The sequence below is a fragment of the Corvus hawaiiensis genome, chromosome Z, assembly GCF_020740725.1.
Source record: "Corvus hawaiiensis isolate bCorHaw1 chromosome Z, bCorHaw1.pri.cur, whole genome shotgun sequence".
Classification (NCBI taxonomy): domain Eukaryota; kingdom Metazoa; phylum Chordata; class Aves; order Passeriformes; family Corvidae; genus Corvus; species Corvus hawaiiensis.
This window is the reverse complement of record NC_063255.1, coordinates 35,307,284-35,325,198: the sequence shown is the minus strand read 5'-3', so window position 1 is coordinate 35,325,198 and position 17,915 is coordinate 35,307,284. Positions and strand designations below refer to the sequence as shown.

Genomic DNA, 17,915 nt, shown 5'->3' with positions numbered 1-17,915 from the left:
GAATATACTTCAATAAATAGATCATTAATCCAGAAATGAGATTGCAATGTGACAGGATTAGTGGAATGATAGTTTCAGAATCCTGTTATAGTACGTTGCACAAAATAATGGAGTACAATCTAAATTTTCCGATATAGTCTTAAAGGGCCTAATCTTTTCTGTGGAGATAACATTGTTAAACACTTTTTATATCATGTGACTATTTCTTGAACATACTGATCACCACATCTACATTTTTTTGTGTATTTCTGCATAGTATTTCTATGTTTTTATACCACAATCTCCTCAGATATTTTCAATCAATAAAACTGTAAATTTATGTGGAATCAACATTAACATATCCATTACAGTTTGGTAGAAGTTCTTGTTAATACTAGTTGCAACATTATGTTTGGAGTCTAAATTATGCTCTTTTTCATACTATCAAGGGTATTCTAATAGCTTGTTTAGCAAGAAATTGTTAGGAAAAAAGTATTGCAAAGTTTTTTTTGTACCTGAAAATATTTTACTAATTTTCCAGTTGCAGACTGTGATTATAAGTAAAAATTGGAAACATTTGCATAAAGTGTGGTACAAACACTCTGGTTCATGCTAGGGTTGGGGCTGTATCTGTGAGCATCATTGGGCTGTGATTTAGGCTTCTATGGACAGCAACCACTCTGCCATGTTTATGGCTAAATAAATGAGGCCTTTGAGAAGTACTTGTGTTTATCCTGATGAACAATGAACTTATGACTTTGAAGAGGAAGCTCCATTGGCACATCCACTGGAAGATCCACAGCACAATCATGCTGGAAGTGCCAGAATGTTTACCTGCTTTCTGTGCCCCAGGCTGCAAGGAGTTGTAGGGTCTGAATAAAACTGAGGCAGCACTGTAGCCACATTTGTCATTGGATCAGGACAGCCTCATGAACTGTTTTTGCAGCTAATCTCTGATATGGTGAGCAATCGAGGTTTTGGGCTAAAGCCAGCATCATTTTTATTTCCACAGCTGGACAGGTTAATAGATCAGAGCCCTGAGGAGCCAAGTTTAAGTCAGAATCCAGAAAGGTTCACTGCCATTTAAACTCTTCGACAATCATTGCATAGATATCTTTTCCCATTGTAGCTTAATTGCCCCACACATACTTTCTAAGTGTCTCTTAATTTCTGTGTCATTTATGCTCTGTATGTGGAAGGTTTGCATCTGAAACCTTATTCTGGTGAAGAACTTACATGATTAAGCCTGAATTTGCTCTTTCACACCAAAGAATACTCTGAAATTATTATTACAACAATACAGAAAATCTCAAATTAACTGCCTTTCCCCTCAGATTTTTCCCCAGAATGCCAATTACTACCTAAGGAACTTCTTCTCCATGATACCCACAACCAGGGCCATGAACTGGGCATGAACTAGTTTTCTAACCAGAACACCAAAGAGTGACAATCTCTTCACATGCTGACATATGGTGTTCAGGTTGGCTCTGTCACAAGGCAAGGGTATTCACTGCATATCTTTAGCCATTAAAAGAGCAGTTGATTTTCTATTGTTGATAACAAAGATTGCATCTAAAAGATATACAACAGAGCTATTCTATATTCAGCTAGCCAAGACTGCCTCCATTAAGAATAAAATGCAACATGACATTCAGTATTTCTAAAAGCTTCACGAAAACACTTAATATAAATGCAGCTTTTCTTCCTGTTTCTTGCTCCATGCATTAGATTATTTTTGTATATTTTATGGGAGTCATCAATGCATCTAGCTTTACTTGTCAGTGAGATGCAAGCTGACAGTGTCACTGCTTTCCATCAGTGAAAGGAAAGCAATGTTAATTGTCAGCAAATTTTGGAAGTAGATGTTGTGTTTTTAGGTTCTGCTTGTTGCTAAACAGGGAGATCAGCACTATAAGCAGTAAGAACAGAGATTTAGCAGACACTTGAAGAGCTTGTCACAAAGCATCCTGGTGGAAGAATTAGTAGTGTAGATTGTCTGAAGAAGGTACATAAGAGATGGGTAGGTGAAAAAAGAATTTCTTCCCTGAACAGTCAATTCTGTAAATCTCTCAAATTATTTGCTGATTTGGGTTTATTTCAATTACTTTTTTACATAGACAATATAATTTGAAGTACCAGAACTTCAGTATTCAGAGCTGACCTTACTATCCTGGAAAGCCAGAGCTTAAGATCTGAACTAAACCTTTAAAAGAGGTAGAGGTCGTCACACATGGAAGTAAAATGGTGCAACGCACTTTCTAGTGATAAAGGTTAAGCTGCCTATAGAGACATTAGTTGCTTCACTCCAGAGTCTAATTTCCAGTTTCTCTATCTAAGTCTACAATAACATTTATTTGATTCTATGATTTGATTAGAAATATTTACAAATATAAAGTTTACCAGAAATCTTTTGCTGGATTCATTGAAATTTCTGTAAGTGGTATTCACATAAAAATGTATCTGTATTTCTGATACACCATTTTCCTCTTATATGGACCTAGTGACCCTGTAGGATTTCCAGGGATAAAATTAATTACAGTATAGGTTGAAGTTTCCTTTTCCTCAGAAAATAGATACTATTTCAAATACTAATTTGTGCACTTCCTTAGCTTTAAAAATAGAACTAGTACTAGGAATGAGAACAAGCTAAGTACAGTGTATATTGACTATAATGACAAGGACTTTTTTATTCCATTTTCACAGACATGAATAACAACAAAATCTTCAAAAATAAAATTAATCGAATCAGATTATTCAGGGCTCAATTGTGCTAAACTTATTCATTTTGTTTTGACTGGTTAGAAGGAACTGTGTTGCTCAATGTGAACAAATACAGTATGGCTAAAAATAAGAGCTGACTTTGAGGATATTTTAGTCAGTTTTTAGAAATTGGAAACAAATGTTTAAGTAAAATAAGCTCCCTGAAAATATATTTTACTGTGTTATATTCCAAGTGGAATGAAAAAGAACCTTCGTACTTAACCCTATTTAAGAAAATTTAGCATAACCTTTGATATGACAGAATAAAATAGCATATACCAGCATGCACATATTATGTGCAGATATATGTGTGTGATTTAGATGTGTATTTGAAGCCAGAAATACCCAGCAGAGAGGTCTATTGGATTTTTAAATTTTAAAATTAATTAATTCTAAAATTTTTAATTAATTTCAGCCACCAAAATTATGTCTATCTATCTATCTATCTATCTATCTATCCATCCAGCTTGGAATTATAAACTTACAAAGTAATTGCTGAAAAAAATTAATGTAGTGGCTTCATATTTCAAAACTACATGTATCCATCTAATTATGACTATATTAATGCCTTGTAGGCACATCAATCTTCTTTTCACCCTGCTTATAGGCTTGCAAAAGGCATTCACTATTACAAAGCCAGTACCTGGTGAGGAAAGAAATTTTTACAGTGGTCCTTTTACCAAAAAGGATGTATGTTCAGGGATATCAGGAATAAAACAACAACTTTCTCTGTTTTTACCTAAGAGGTTATGTGGAGGGAGGTCTTGGGCCATCACTCCAAGCTCTACATTAACCACTCCAGCTGCTGAATGAGGCAGAGATACTGAAGTGCACTGCTGAATTTAGAGTTAGGAAGCTCAATAAAAAGACTCCCTGCACTGCATTTTCAGTTACATAACTGAAACATCCATGTTACATGACGTAACATCCATGAAGTTACGCTGCAAAGCTCATTTCTGCAGAGGATATCCTTCCTACTGAACTCCAGGATGTAAACTAGACACTCTGCCTAAAGGTTTTGTTGAAGAAATTATTTCCTGTCCCTCAGCATCCTGTGAATTTCTCTTTGCACCGCTAATTATTATTTTGACACCTGATTGCAGAGAAATGTAATGAATAACACCCGATGTCCAGCACAAACTCATGGCTTATGATTTATTATCATCCCATTTTACTTTAAGCATTTCTTAGATAACACTAGAAACCATTCAATAATAGCAGTTGAAAAATGCTCTGTTAAAATGACCACTTTGTTTGCCTGTGAATTTTTGAGGGATTTTAAAGTTTGCAGTTTTCAAACTCAATTCTTTGAAAGAAATATTTGTGAGAAGGATGCACCTTCAAATGGTGGCTGTAGCTAATGGATACTGGGGCTAGGAATCAAACATGCAGAGATTCATTGTTCTTTGACCCATTTTTCCCAAAGTCTTCATTGGTATTCCCACAGAAAATGAGCGCTTTCTAGGATTTATGGCATATGGGGATGTTGGAGGTTTTAACCCAACTTCAGGTGCACTGAGTGACTGCAATACAGACGTCCCTGTCTGCTTTGCAAGATTTCAGACAGAATTTCATCCAAAGGAAGCATGTTTGCCATTAATGTACTGGGGAGATCATGGGCTGCAACTTCCACAAAAAAGGCTACAGATATAAGGAAGTGTCCTTTCTTTGTATATTATTCCATGTATTTTTCATACCTAAGTGGTTCCAATTTTCAAGGATACAGCCCCATTTGTTTTGTTATAAATTTATTAAAATATGAAAGCATCAATAATCTGTACATTCAATCTGTCTATAATTATGTAAAAATAGCATGTGCATGCATTAGCCTGCTGACAAATAGATACTGTATATTCAAATGACCCCCCTCCTCATTTATTTGAATTGTGCCAAAGTATTGGCCAAAACTGCAGAGAAGTTTAAGAAATACTCCATTTCTGAGAACTTGGGATGAGTGACAACATAGGCAGAATCAACCAGACAATAACAGATAAGAAAATGAAACACAGATGAATGGACCAGTTTAGTTCAGTCAGCATTTAGTATAGTTTAATATTTCCTTTATAAGTAATTTTGAAATTTTTCATAGTGATCTGCAATCATTCCAACTTATCAATATTTCTACAATGGAAAGATTGGAGATTCCAACAAAATCAGAGAACAAATGCAGTGGAGGTAAGAGATCAGTCTGCACCCCAGACTGGAAGAGTGTCCTGAGAAGGTGGTGTCTCTCTTTGTGGCTCATTGTGCTATGAAAGGGAACCATGTAAGGATCAACATCCAACTCCCAACTTCTCTCAGGACTATCTACAGCTAAACCATCTTTCTAAAGTATTGTGCAGCTGGTGCTTAAACTCTGGCGGGATTGGTGCCATGACTACTTTCCTGTTCCAGTGACTGACCAACCTCTCACTGAAGAACCTTTTCCTAAAGTCAGATCTGAACTTCCCGTGATACCTCCTCGTTCCATTTCTTTGTGCCTTATTGCTGGTCACTGGAAAGAAGAAAGCAGCACCTCCCCCTCTCCTGCCCACCTTGAGGAAGCTGTGGGCCACATGAGATCTCCCCTCAGTCTCCTCCAGGCTGAATGGACCAAGTGACCTCAGCCACTCCTCATACGGTTTCCCCTCCAGACCTTTCACCATCCTCATGGCCCTCCTCTGGATGCTCCCTAATAGCTTATTTCTCATATTAAGGAGCCCAAAGCAGCCCCCAGCACTCAAGGTGAGGCTGCCCCAGTGCAGAGCAGAGCGGGACAATCCTCTCCCTTGCCTGGCTGGTGATGCTGTGCCTGATGCACCTCAGGAGAAGGTTGGTCCTCCTGGCTGCCAGGGCACTGCTAAATCATGTTCAACTTGCCATGTATATATGTATGTATAATATATGCATATATATGTGTGTGTGTGTGTGTGTGTGTGTGTGTGTATAAACAGCACTGCCCCATTCCAGGTGGAGAATTTGCTTTTTTTAAGTTTCATATGGCTGGTGATTGCCCAGCTTCCTATTCTTAGTCTACCCAGATCTCTCTGCCAGGCCTCTCCACCCTTGAGAGAGACCACAGCTCCTCCTAATTTGGTATCATCCACAAACTTACTTAATGTATACTAGATTTCTGCATCTGTATCATTCATAAAAAGCATAAAAAAACCACTGGACCTAAAACAGAGCCCTGTGGAACCTCAGTGGGGACAGGCTTCCAGTTTGATGCAACCCCATTTATTGTAACCCTTTGAACCTGACCCCCCAGCGAACTGTTCATCCAGCATATTACGGACTTGTCCACATGTGTGGTGGGCATTTTGTCCAGAAGGATACTGTGTCAGACAGTATCAAAAGCTTTGCTAAACTCTAAAAAAGCCCACATCTTCTGGCTTCCCTTAGTCAAAAAGTGTCTGTAACTTTCTGTGGTTGGGCTGTTAAGGGGAATTCAATACCAATCCACTCAGCTGAGGGGGATACTTACCATGTGGCAAGTAGTCTGGAATTGTCACATTGTGACAGTGTGTCTTTGAATATTCTAAATAATATATGCAAAATAAGCCTTAGGATCTTGTGAAAAAGCCACTTTTGCACTGCTCAGAACAGATTGATAGCCTCACATGATGGCTTTTATGAGATTCATCTTTATGACAGAGTTTTAGAGTAACCAGGTGAAATAAGAGAGATATTGAAGATCAAGGTATGAGAATAGATGAAGATCAAGTCAAAATTGAAGGTGCATGCATTTACTACAGGTGTCCTGCTGTTTAACTTAGCTTATTAGTCCTACCATAGTGGACTGACTGCTTATCCCCAAAAGAAGTCTTAGCATAAAATTTGAAGTGAAAGAACTCAAAAATTAAATTACAGGTTAGAACAAATATGTACATTCCCCATCTTTTGTTTTTTTCCTTTTAGTTTTTGCAAAAAGGACAAAAGAAAACCATACCACATTCCAACTTTTGTGAATCTAGGATAACCTAGCAAAACTCTTGTCTACTGGAACAGACCACTAATGACAGAGCAGCACATTAAAATTCCTCTTGGTTCACTATCGTCAGAACCTGTTAATATAGCTGTGGTCTAGCTAACCTTACATGCCCAATAGGATACTAATTAATTTCAATGAAAATTTTCAGTTAATTAGTATAAAGTGCAAATTACATCTGTTATGTCATCCAGGTTTCTGTTCTCTTCAGAAAACATTTAATGATGATCATTTGCAGTTTCCTCCTTAAATGAATATAATTTTTTAAATGGACTGAAATACAAATTTTACATTCTCTGAAGTTTTATAGATGAAACAGTCTTTTGTTTTTTCCTTAATTATGAAGATATTACAACTCAGAATATATTAGAACTCAGAATATGATACTTGAAGAACGATCAGTTTAGATTCTATTTATTTCATAATACAGGGGGCTAAATTATTCCTCTTTTTCCTTTTTTTCCCCTTTTTTTACTTACAGAGAACTTCATCTGCGTTGACTGTATCATTCAACCCAGAGATGTGGCTGCATCTGCAGATTGGAATGTAAATGGTGAGTGAAGACATCTGCATCCTGATACCCAGTTTCTGATTTGCTGTAAAGCTTTGTATCAGGTCCATCCATAGGTCTAGTTTTTAGTGCTCTTGTAGAAATACTAGCTCATTTAAGCAGATTCTATTTTTGTGCACAGAACATTGGAGCACTCATATCCACTGGGAACTTTAAAAGAAAAACATGAGATGAATACTCAGATTAAACTGAAGCCAGAGTGACTGTTTGCATGATATGATACGTAAAGAATATCCAAAAGTTTTGAGTTTAGCATCATCATACTGCAGGACTGTGAACATCTTGTGGGAAGCACTGGGGCTGAGAACAGACTGAGCAGCTGGCTTCTGTGGTCAACTCTGACAGCTGTGGCAGATGGTGACTAGTACAAATTTTTGTTATAATGCTGAGCAGATAATTTTAGTAAAATATCACCAGTTTATTCTGTCTTTTTGCCTAGTGGAAAACAAGCAAACATCTCCCTGTTATGGCAAGAGAAACAAGAACATGATATGGCAGTCAGATTACTGAGGCAATGTGGAGTTTGAGGCACATCAGCTGAGGCCAGCTGGGATTAGTTGAGATGTTTCAAGGCAGACTTTTTAAAATGAGTTTGATTTTGGTTGTTTTTTATAATTTGAATGTAAAAAATGGGGATTTTAATTTTTTTTTTTAAATTTTCGTAACATTGCTACATGGGTAGAACTTTGGGAAGAAGGTCAGATGAGGGAGACTATGTGCCTAGCACTATTTTTTAAAAAATACAAAGGCTGGAGAGCAGAAGACAGTCTCACATCTAGCAGGGGTATCTGAAAAGGAGCTAATTTTAGGGTTTTGTTGTAGCTTTTTTAACAACCAACTAAATTTGCCCTGTAATATGCGCTGGATTAAAATTAAAAGTTTAAGTATACAAAAAAAGTTTAGCTAGAATCAATGACATGGCAAGAAACACTGAGAAATTTCTGCCTCAATTTTCCCAAATTCCTGCTGTAATATCTTCTGTCTCATCTCATATTCACTGAGTTGTCTGTCTATCCTTGTCGTGGCACTCAGCATCCCTTGCAAGTTGCACAGCACCAGGAGCAGTTTCCAGGGACAGATTGCACTCTGGGATTGAAGAAATGACTGTTGTGATAATGGTCAGGTAAAACACCTAAGGGATATCCTACCCTCTAATGCCACCAATTCTGAGCTTAACCATCAATGTTGATTCAGTCACAAACTGTTCCACTTAAAAAGTGATGCCCACTTACAAAGAAAATGTGTAAAATGGCAGCTGCAAGCTATCTGCATCCTGTGCACTCATTTGCAACATTACCACTCCATTTTTATGGCTGTCATGATATTTCCGTCATCTAAGGATGGACTTGTCATTGGTAGCTCCTAGCCTGGCAGATTACTTCTGCCAGTGTTTTGTTTCCTCTGCAGCCAGAAGCTCTTTTCTTTCTAGTGCCACATACTTTCCTCCTGGAAGAAAGAGGACCAATAGACTTTGGCTGGCAGAACACAGCAGTCATCTATGGGTAAAGCCTATAGTAAGTCTTCCTATGAGTCTCTCAAAGGTCTTAAATAGAAAGACACTTCAGCTACAGCAACAGGGCTGTTCTTCCCTCCCTGAAAGTCCAGTGGTAAAGCTCCACCAGAAAAAAGTACGAGAAATTCTAACACAGAATCAGTTATTTACAATAACAGCTGCTAACTCTGCTCAGAGGAAATATAGATAGACTAGAAAGAGCATCTCCCGAGAGCAGTGCCAAAGTCATTATTAACATTGGGACAGCTGTTACAGCAGGTAATTTAAAGAAAAATGCTAATTTCATCCTAGTCCCACTTTCAGGCAACTTCAAACCCTTCCTTGTTCACATAATATCAGGATGTGGCATTGTCATGAAGATTTCCTCTCTCCCTCAATATTACTAGGAATTAAATTGCTTCTATAAGCACACGGCAAGTGTAGCTCATCTACATGGTATTCTGCGTTCTCCAAAGGACACCAGAAACATTCCAGTCAGTGTTTTTTTCCTTTGAACTCTGCTTCTAGGTTATTTATTAATTTCAAGCTTATTTAATAAATCAATCCAGTGAGATATGAGACCAAAATCTTAAAAACAGAAGTGAAAAATTAATTTTAAAAGCTTTATTTTTTAAAGGTTTATATGTATAATTGTAAATAATTCCATATACCTGGAAGATGAATATCACTAGAAGATTATTTGGAAGAGACTGAGTAAATATTGGAGCCTAAGGCTTTGGAATTCATTACTCCTAAGAAAAAATATATTGCTTTTGGATTTGAGAGGCTTTTTATATTCTGCAAAGAAATTGCAAGTTATCTGAGGTTTATTTATGTCACTTAATCTTCTTTCCTCTTTTTGAAACTTAAATATAAAGCTTTTCTAAGGTCAAATTGTGTTGCCAATTATCACAAAATAAGAGAGGCACTCTTTGCTCTTGTTCAGGCATGTAACAAGGTAGGAACACATAACACTTTCTGTGGAATAATACTGGGGGTTTATGTGAACAGGTTTTGCCCATCAGATTTCTTCCCCATTTGGCTCCATTCTTCATTCTCCCCAGCAGAGAGAGAAGTTTCAGACCATCACAGACATACAGTGTCGATAAAGCACACAGCCCTTGGTGAGTAAGTGTGAAAGCTCTAGAGAAACAAGGTAGTGCTATATTTAAGGTTTTCGTTTTCCTTCCTTTTTTCTTCCAGAAGAACAAATTTAGCACTTCAGAGAGACAGTCCTTAGAGCAAATATTTTGCCTAATGGTACTAAGTGGTGTTGAGAGGACATTTTCAACTGCAATATTTACAAAGCTCTTATTGTATATCCTTAATTACAGGTTAAGTGCATATTTAGTTCCTAAGATGGGTAATAAATATAATGCAATCAAAGTGCTCTCTGCAGTGGTTGCTTTCCATTAGCAAAAAATTGTTACATTTCCATTAATTATGAATAGAAATAATAATACATAGGCCTAACAGTACATGTCATTTAGAAAGCTCTTTTAGGTAAGTGTAAGGCCTTTTTTCTGTTGCTTTAATGTAGAATGTCTCTGGTACCGATGTTAAATAATGCAGTTTTCTGTAAATCTGAAGATTGCATTTTTGAGTGTTTTACTGCTTTACAGCAGAGAGTAATGACCCTTGTACTCACTAATATGCGTGATGGTGCCGGTTGTATCAGGAAAAGTCTGTGGGAATGCAAGTACCTTGGCATAAATCAGGGTAGATACATGATTGCTTTGCTTTATGCTGAGAGAGAGATTCATCCCCTCTCAGCATGTGTGATGGTCTCAGTGGTACTTACAGGAGGTGTGGCCTGGATACCACTGTTGCCAACAGTCCTTCATGTCCTTCCCTTGCTTGCATCAACTCATCCCTGTCTTGAGCACCTGCAACGGGTCAGAGGTTTTGAGGCAGCTCTGGACTGTGGTGTCCCAGCCATGGGGTAGCAGCAGGAGAAATGTCATCTCCCCATGGATCCTGCACCCACTCTTGTTGCTGCAGGAAGGCTGCAGCCCATGGCTCCCCAGTGCCTGAGAACCCTTCAATTTCTTCACGCAGTCTCTCCTGGGGACTTGCAGCACACCCCTCTGCCGCCTCCAGCATGTATCCCAGTGCGCCCACCCCACAGCTCAGCAAGCTGTCACACATGAAGAAGAGGAGCAACTTCGTACTTTCCAGCACAAAGCTTTTCTACCTCAGACAGCCCCTGTCAGGAGCACCTCTGCTCTCTGCCTCACCAGTCCAGCTGGCTTCACCACACCTGGGACAGTGTAAAAGTCCACAGAAGATTTCTCCAGGTTAAAACATACACATCAGAGCCAGAGAACTCTCGGGTTTATGATGCTCAGAGGACAGACACCAAACTCGGTCAGTGGAGCCTGGGCTGGTACCCCCACTCCTCAGGGCTCAATCCTTCGCCCGTTGAGAAGGTGTAAAGGCATCCAATGTGAGCACTTCACTGAACTTGAGAGGAATTTTTACAGGTCTACACCTTGTACATACTCCTTTAGGCCTCTGAGAGTGTGAGGCTGAATGTGCTAGAGCAAAGAAATGTACTATGAATGCTGCTCTCTTAGATTCTTAAGCACTTTAGATTGGTAAATTAGGCCTTTAAGTGAGCCACTGTTGTGCTTACAGTAAATTCCACGGAATATTTTGTTAAATTATTTAAATTTATTTAGCACTATCAATTTAGTGCTGCTAGGTTTAAGCCAAGTTAAAATCTTTAGGCTTAAACCCTTGGTCACGTCTGGGGCTGAGTTTGGCAAGGGAATGCCAAACTCTTTACCTTGTAACTCAATGGAAAGGTCTTCATCATTCCTTTTAATCCTTACCCTTTCCTACCTATTTCCATCCCCGGTCTCTGCATAGATCATTTGAGGTTGATTTTGGGTTTGGATTGATTGATTTTAGATGTGTCTCTGTGCGCTTTAACTGTCTAGTAAGCAGTAGAGTGGCAATGAATTCCGTCATGCTGTCACTACTAAATTAAAACTGCTTTTGCCAACACCTTTGTTGGTGATTCTTTGAGTGACCTAAAACAGTCAGTCACAACATTACCACTCCATTTTTATGGCTGTCATGATATTTCCGTCATCTAAGGATGGACTTGTCATTGGTAGCTCCTAGCCTGGCAGATTACTTCTGCCAGTGTTTTGTTTCCTCTGCAGTCAGAAGCTCTTTTCTTTCTAGTGCCACATACTTTCCTCCTGGAAGAAAGAGGACCAATAGACTTTGGCTGGCAGAACACAGCAGTCATCTATGGGTAAAGAAAGTCTTCACTTTCTGTAGGTTTTTTCAGTATTTTCATTAACTAATACACTTCCAGATATGGACTTGCAGCAGAAAACACTTTAAAAAAAGCCACCAAATAATAACCTTCATTAAAAAAAACCCCTTAACAAGGGAAAGGGATTGATGAATTGCTAAAAATTGGATGTGAAAAATAAGCAAAGGAAAGTGCTTGGTGAGGAAGAGTTGCAGACCACTTTGTACCACAAAGGCTCTGTTTTACAGAAACCACTCAGGAGATATTCTGGCAGGAAGTGGGAAAGCAAGGGATATTCTGGAGCTGTGGGAAGGGGCTAGATAGGGTGAGTGTCCAGAAATGGGTTTTCCTTACGTCACCCTTGTTACTTGTAGTGGATTTTCCTACCAGCAAATAATGGTTCAGAGAGCAAAGAAGTCTAGGTTAGGGTGCAAGCAAATCACAAGAGAGGATCCAAAAAAGAAAGGAAACCTTCCTAGGCCCCGTAGCAGCACCACAGTCAGCCTTGTCAATGCAGCTGATCCTTTCTAACTCTCCAGTGCTTGGAATGAGGTGAGCAAGACTTGGGTTATGCTGTAGGGTGATTGCTAATATTTTATTTCCATAGTGTGGAGTATTTTCATTTACTCAGTGTGAATGTCTCCAGGTGAAATGGGGTCTCTAAATTAAGGCTGTGACATGGTTAGTACCAGTTCCAAAAGGACTCCCTCCTCAACATAATACCTTAAAATTTAGTGGTGTCCTTGACTTAGGGCTTTTTCAGTCAAAAGAAAGCAACTGCAATTATAGAATAAATTCATCAAATGCTGCTTACTGTGTTTTCTACTTTCATTATGTTTACCCTAATGATGATTACTTCTGCTTGATTAGAAATCTTTGTCCAGGAGAAAAATAGCAAGGAAATTGCAGGTCATAAGTTAACTAGATAAAGGCAGTCAGGTATGGAAAATATACGTAGCCTCTTCTAAAGCAGTTCTGAATGCATTGGCTGTATTCATGCTCATATATTACCAGCTCTCCCTCATCTCACTGCTGAAAAAAATTTCAAAAGATGTGCCTGGGCCTTGGAGAAATCCCTTTAAAAAAAAAAATGCTATTTTTATCAAAAGCATGTCTTTGGAATTTTCATCCTCTTAGGAGAACCTTAATCTATTCCATGAATATCACTTATCAAAAGGACTTTGGCTTTTATAGAATTTCAATCAGATTGTAAGGAAATAAGAAGGAAGCCTGTTGTAAACAAAATCACATGGTTGATGTTTAAAAAGGCTATTTTATAAGATATCACTGAAAGCTACCTCTTTGTAAGAGGCTTATCATTAATTTCTCTTTCTCCTATGAAATATTGGTAATTTGCCAAGTATTTTTTATTTTTATTTCTCTTTGAATGTCTTCACTAAAACATGGCAGAAAGTACAAACAAAATTATTCTGAAATTTATCACTTGGGTTCATGTTGGACTTTGAGGACTTAATATTTAAGTCACATTTTCACACCCTCCTTTTTTTAGAAATAAAGTTGATACTGCAGTCTCCAGAAGTTACTGCTGCTATAACTAACTAATAGACTAAAAGAGGCTTCTGTCTAATAAAATAGAGAGAGATATTGCCTTTCCTTTTACTGTAGATACCAGGATGTAATTTAGGGTGGGTGGATGTTGTTGCCTACTTGTTTGCCTTCCTCCTTTCTGACTTTGGCAGGTGAGTGAGTTTCTTTCACTTTTCTTGAGTAAGACTGTACTAGGTTTAGCTCTCTGCTGTTTGTCGAGGGTACATTCTTAAGCTGTGCCAGGAGATGTTTAAGTTGGATATTAGGAAGAATTTCTTCATAGAAAGGGCGATTGGGAATTGGAACAGGCTGCCCAGGAAGGTGGTGGAGTCACTGTCCCTGGAGGTGTTTAAGAAAAGACTGGATGCAGCACTCAGTGCCATGGTCTAATTGACAAGGTGGTGTTGGGTCACAGGTTGGACTTGATCTCAAAGGTCTTTTCCAGCCTAGTTGATTCTGTGATTGTGTAATGTACTGTCATGTTTTATACTGAAATCTAAGTCAAAGTCAGCTAAATAAATGTTGACTCTGAATGTCTGGAAGCAATTTTGGAGATAGCATTCCTTTTAAACCTGTGACAAATACAGGCTTTGCCTTTTTGCCTCTTACACCTGCTAGGGTTGATAGAATGGATCATTTGAACACTGAGATCAGATGTTACTCACCACACATTTTCAAATGACATTTTATGATTTTGGTACTCATTGAACCTGTGAGAAAACTATTGATATTTCTGTTACCAACACCAAATTTAGCTTTGTCATCTCAGTAATTTCTAATTTCCAATATCAAACAATTACAAGCAAGTATGATTTTATGCAGAACGATCACTTTAGATGACTCAAGTAACAATCCAAATTAGTTAAGATAGTTTTTGACTCTGGAATAAAACTGAACTGGCTGTTGTATTAGGTTGCAACATATTTTACCACCTGTAGCTAAATGGAAAAAAATCATTGCATTATTTGAAAAAGGGCAAAGTAATACAGTTTCCTTTTTGTTGTTTCAAATAAGAAACTTTTCAGATGACATTTTGCATGGGACCAAAAATGCTTCTATTTTCTCAGATGCTTTCAATTTACATCATTACTATTTCACTCAGTGTGGATATAGGTCTCTTTACAGCCTGCAAGTTATCAGTTACTTCAGTAAAAATGTTTGATCTCACAAGCCCGTGAACATTAGAGCAGCTGCTGCAGAACATGCCACCCTTGAGGATAGATTTTATATTCTCTTGTCTTGCTGAGTTGCAAGGGAAGCAGAACACTTCCTCAGCATTTGTTCACAGTGCTGCCTTGATACAGACAGCACAGATCAAGCAGAAGCACCTTCCCTTCCCCCAGCATCACGAAATCCTAAAGGTTTTGCTGAAGATGATTTTTGTGTATGCATATAGAGTCACAGTTTTTGACAGTGAATCTTGATTTGCCTCTGCAAAAATGTGTACAACATTTTTCTGTAAGGAATTGTCTTATTTGATAGGTAAGCTGTGGAAACAGAACAAACCTGTTAATTTACTGTGGGATTCTATGGGTTAGAATCATCTCACGCAAATAGCTTCCTGGCCTTTGTGTCTTAAGCCCTTTTGAAAGTGGAATGTTCCAGGATTAGCATCTTTATTTGTTTTCCTTTCATTCTCTTTCAGTCTTAATCTACATTTAGTATTTTTCTTCTTTTACAATTTTCTCTGTGAAGTTCAATTAATTCAGCTGTTTGCTATATATAAAAGTATTACTTAACACAAGGGACTCCTTTCTGAGTTCCCAGATAAGACTGTTGTGAAGACAGATCCCTTCCAGAGCAGGATCAATCTAGTTTCATCTTTGGATATATTCCACTCGGATTTTCAGATTCCAGAGATAGTGGGGAAAAACAGTGGCAGAAGCACGTAGATGAGTGATTGTTTGGCTCTTGTGCAAGAAGCCCACTAAATACTGGTAATTGCTTTGTTTTCAGTACCTGTGTTCTGCAATAGATTAGCTACAAGAACAAAGTAAGATTATCTGCAGTTTATCTAAAAATTCACTGTACAGCTTACTTTTCTTCCTGATTACAAAGTAGAAATGGAAGTAGTCCTATTGTGACTTACACTTTTAGTGATTATAAATAATCCCTGAAACTGATTTAATATGTAGTTTCTAGAGCCTTGTGTCATAATTTAAATAAACCTAACATACATGCAGGTCCATATGATTCTTCTCAGGAGATATATAAGCAAGGCTTGAAAAAGTTGACACAGAGCCCATTTTTTTGCTATCACGGGAATGACAGTGGGCAACTACATTCGCAAGTAATTGCAATCTTCAACATAAAAAAATGGGCAGCACATTTGAGCTTTTTGCTTGTTAACCCTGACAACTTTTCATGCTCTTTTTCAATGCCTGTGGCTTCTTGTATGAAATAGGTAGATGCTTATCAGTAGATGAGTCTTTCTTACTTGGTTTTAGTTCTTTAACTTTACTTAACCTAATTTAAACCCTCAGTTGTAGTTTGGAGCTGTCCACCACACTCTTCATTTTTATCTCATGTTTGTCTCAATTTTTTGACTCTTATGAGAAAAAAGTCCTGGATTTCTGCCCTTCTGAGCTTATTTACCATGTATATCCAGGTATTTCAGGTAGCTCTGAAAGTATTTGAAGTAATTTCATGGAGTCAGTGATGTCATGTTGTTTATAGTATAGAAGGGATGCAAATATCCCTTTGCAAAATTCAGACCTCCAGCTGGAGGAAGAAATTACACAAAACAAAACAAAAAATTCTTTCTTTTCTGAGTCCAGATCAAAAGCTAGACTGCGGTTTTCACTGGATGTGGAATCACTGCAGTTACACTAAACCTAAAAAACTGTTCATTTGTATCATAGCCATCTTTTATAACATGCTGCCATTGTAGTAGCACTTTCACATGTGTTCCCTAGCAATTGCTGAAGCTGCAGTCTGGTAGTTTAAATTACAAAGACAATCTCTTACATCCAGCTTTTTGCTTAAAAAATCACCAGGGAGGAAAGGCCTTTGAATGTTTTCTAAAAAGACTTCATTCTGAACACAAAAGGCTCAAGTGTTTGCAAGCATTCAATTCTTGTCTGTAATGCATAAATAGCTTAAAAAGATGCATTTTCAATTAATTACAAAAAGGTGCTAAAATCAGTGTTAAATGTCTGTTTGGGTTTTGCCTTCAAGGGTTAGTATGTCCAAGTGGTTTGGCTTGAAAATGCATCTTGTCTATTCAGCTCCACAATAATTATTTTAACAGTAGCAGCCTGTTGTGTTGTTAGATTTTTCACTTTCAAAATTAGGGCAATTGCCTAGGGCTATGAATCATCACTGGGGGATTCATGGATGTCTGTCTGGCTGCTATAGTTTTGAAGGCATGTTAGAAAGCAAGCTTTGGGAATATGTTCTGTGCAGCACCATCTTGCTTGCTTTGCATGTGAGCATGTAGAAGTCAAGATTGGTAAAATACATACAACCTTGTTAAAGTGTCCACAAGCTGCTGTCATTTGGAGACATCTTCGCACTTCTGGTTAACAGCTGTAAAGCTCATTTAACTTTGTGCTAGAAAAAAACCCAAAGAAAAGCAACATCTGCTCTGTTTTCTCTTTCCAACTAATAAAACCAGAGCTTTATCTTAGTTGGAAAAGAAAATAATATTTACTCTGATTTTGTAAGAATGATATCATCTTCCTATTTCTAGTGATGCCTTTTCCTGATCTTAAAATCAAGAGTCAAAACATGGTCAGAAGGGAAAAAGGGATTTTACCTTGGTATTTATTTTAAGGATCTTTAGGTGCACCACATCCAGGTTGAATGCACCCCAATGCACACTGCAATGCACACCACTCAAAAGATCTGGTATAACATTATAGGTCTTACTAATTAGCATATCTATCAAAAATTCCCCAATGAGAGGCTTGAATGAGCCCCCCTCCCTAAGGAACCTTTCCCTGGATGGTTCTATCTTGGTTTACAGAATGTGTTCTGGAGAGGACCTTGGGGTCTGGGGCACGCTGATCCCTAGCTAAGAAGCTTCTAAAATGTTTAGTCTCTCAGCTTGACAAACAAGTCCAAGGATGTAGGCAAAAAGCACTAAGAATACAGAAGTTGTAAAAAGGTATAACAGGGGTGTAAAAGAAAAGACAAAAATCATCATGGCATCACTAGAAACAGATTTAGTCAGGATCCACTGCAGCAACCTTTAACCATGTTGGTGTAGGGATGTAGATTATCTAAAAATATGCCCCTGAAGTCAATACTGCCTTGCTGTAAGGAATTCATGGTGGATAAATCCTGCTAACTCAGCTTTCCAGCTAACCTCCTGCTTTCCTGGTAGGCA

General features: G+C 38.0%; 1 long non-coding RNA gene across 5 annotated transcripts in view; it reads right to left on the bottom strand.

Moving 5' to 3' along the window:
- The window catches only part of LOC125320063, a 111,105-nt gene that overhangs the window by 53,628 nt on the left and 39,562 nt on the right, over nucleotides 1–17,915 (bottom strand). For 3 of the 5 annotated variants that reach the window (XR_007200982.1, XR_007200981.1, XR_007200985.1), the window contains exons 5-6: nucleotides 10,571–10,655; nucleotides 7,186–7,238 (exon numbers count right to left, since the gene is read on the bottom strand). The exons of 1 other annotated variant lie outside the window; for it this stretch is intronic. This is a non-coding gene — a long non-coding RNA (uncharacterized LOC125320063). The remainder of the gene's footprint in view (nucleotides 1–7,185; nucleotides 7,239–10,570; nucleotides 10,656–17,915) is intronic. One more of the 5 variants, XR_007200983.1, reaches the window with a different exon arrangement.